Consider the following 2,738-nt stretch of genomic DNA (forward strand, 5'->3'; position numbering starts at 1 on the left):
TTGGTTGGAGAAGACCCAAGATATGAAGGTGGCTGAGGAAGGTGGTGACGGTAGGGCGAAGGGCGAGAACAGAGGGGAAGGACAGCAGCAGCTCCGGAGGGGGGTGGGGAGGCATCAATGTGAGAAAGTGCCCAAGGACCCTGTGGGCTCTGTGGAGGCAGCATAGCTTGAGACTGCCCGAGGGCTTTGTCCGAAGGCTGCCTGCTGAGAGAGAGGGTCCCAAGGGTGGATGGGAGAACTACCGAGGTAGGTCTGAATAACGTGTCAGAGAATGCATTGCCCACATCAGGGGACAGTGCGGGACGGTGGTCCTGGTGCTGGTGGCCGTGTCTCTAATGAATGTGTGGTGCACCTTGCACGGCAGAGCTAATATTTTGGTGTCAGCGGGGACAGAGGGCATTTGAAAGCGAGAGGCAATTCGAGTTGAGAGAACACAGGTCTGTAAATCTGCCATTACATCTGTCCTGCTCTCCTTTCCTCGCTCTGTCCCCAGCCAGGGCAGTCAGACGCTAGGTGGGAGGAGATGGCACAAAGCTGGGGAGTGGGGGCGGGGAGGGGGTCGAGGACGTCTGAGCTGCCTCCTCCTGCCATTTCCAAGCATCGGGCCAGACCTGAGCCAGGGAGAAGGGACAGGCACTACAACAGGGATGAGGCGACGTTGTTTTCTTTACAAAGTGAGCGGAAGGCCAAGAGCAGGAGCTGGCACAGCTTGAACGGGAATGGGAGAGCATGTTTTTAAATGGAATAAATTTGACACATCACATCGTGTAAACTTAAGATGTACAACTTGCTGCTTTGATATATTTATATATTGTGATATGATTGCTGGTGTAGAGCTATTTATCACACTACATGATTACCGCATAGTACATTGTAGTCTGCATTCGGCACGCTGTACGTTAGATCACCATGGCCTGGCTACTTCTTGTTCAAGTCAGCAGAACAATCCTCAAGGGGCACCTGGGTGGCCCAGTTGGTTAGGCGTCTGACTTCGGCTCAGGTCATGATCTCACAGTTGGTGGGTTCGAGCCCGGCATCAAGTTCCACACTGACAGCAAGGAACCTGCACCTGCTTCAGATCCTGTGTCTCCCTCTCTCGCACTACTTCTCCCCCACTGTCCTTGCAAGCTCGCTCTCTCTCTCTCTCTCTCTCTCTGTCTCAAAAGATAAATAAACTTAAAAAAAAAAAAAGAACATTGTTCAGAGCCCTGGTAGGAGAAGACTAAAGCTCTTTTCTGATTACACTCACCCCCTGCCCCAAGTTTAGCCCATTCCATTCAAAGTTCAAAAGCTCTAAGGTAGAAACACATTTATTATGTGCGAGGATATGAAAGAAGGTGTCTGTGGCAGGCAAGCGCAGGCCTGCAGAAAGCAGGGGAGAGTGATGTAAAGTGAGGCTGGAGAGGAGAGGTAGGCAAGGGTTCCATCCTGTGTCACTTTGTCGCCCAAGAGTGTTTTACTGAATTTTACGGAGTGTGTCAGAAAGCCATTGGAGAGTTTTAGGCAGGAAAATAATAGGATCTTAGTTGCACTTTTCAAAACCTCTGGCCTCTCTTGGGGGAATCGGGTGGGAGGGGGAGAAGGGCTGAAGCAGGGAGGCCTGTAGGAGGCCCCCCATTGATGGGGATGCCACTTGGGAAGCAGTTAACATGCAAATCCCTTCTGATCTCCTCTGATCAATGGTGTGGGGCCCTGAAACCTGCACTGTTAGAAGCACCTGCATGCTCATAACGTCTTTGACATCAGCCCTACAAATATTTCTCTAGATATGTCTCCTCTGGCAAGGGAAACAAAAGCAAAATTGCACTATTGCAACTACATCAAAATTAAAAGTGCCATATAGTGAAGGAAACCATCAGCAAAACAAAAAGGTAACATACCAAATGGGAGAAGGTATTTGCAAAAGCTCCATCTGACAGCGATTATTAATATCCAAAATACATAAAGAACTTCTCTAATTCAAGACAAAAACCAAAACCAAAACAAAAAATTCAATTAAAAATGGGCAGAGGACCTGAATAGACATGTTTCCAAAGAAAACACTCAGATGGCCAACAAACACATGGAAAGATGCTCAACATCGCTGATCATTAAGGAAAACGCAAATTCAAACCACAACGAGACATCAATCTACACCTGTCAAATGGCTAAGATAAAAAACATGAGAAGTAGCAAGAGTTGGCAAGGATGTGGAGAAATAGGAACCCTCTTGCACTGTTGGTAGGAATGCAAATTGGTGCAGCCACTGTGGAAATGGTATGGAAGTTCCTCAAGAAATTAAAAATAGAAATACCATATGATCCAGTAATTCTGCTGTTGGGTATTTGCCCAAAGAAAATAAAAACACTAAATTGAAAAGTTGAAAAGACATATGCGCCTCTACGTTTATAGCAGCATTATTTACAATAGCTGAGCTATGGAAGCAATCCAAGTGTCCATCCCAAGTGTCCATCCATGGGTGGACGGGTAAAGAAGAGGTGATTACTCAGCCATAAAACGAACGAGATCTTGCCATTTGCAACAACCTACACCTAGAGCTTATAATGCTAAGTGGAACAAGTCAGTCAGAGACAAATGCCATATGATTTCACTCATACGTGAAATTTAGGAAACAAACGAACAGGGGCACCTGGGTGGCTCAGTCTGACTTTGGCTCAGATCAGGATCTCACAGTTCACGGGTTTGAGCCCCTCGTCGGGCTCTGTGCTGACAGCTTGGAGCCTGGAACCTGCTTCGGA

Source organism: Lynx rufus, unplaced genomic scaffold (assembly GCF_022079265.1).
Source record: "Lynx rufus isolate CCGP_SWC_20201006 ecotype Redwood Valley unplaced genomic scaffold, mLynRuf1.p SCAF_1, whole genome shotgun sequence".
Lineage (NCBI taxonomy): Eukaryota > Metazoa > Chordata > Mammalia > Carnivora > Felidae > Lynx > Lynx rufus.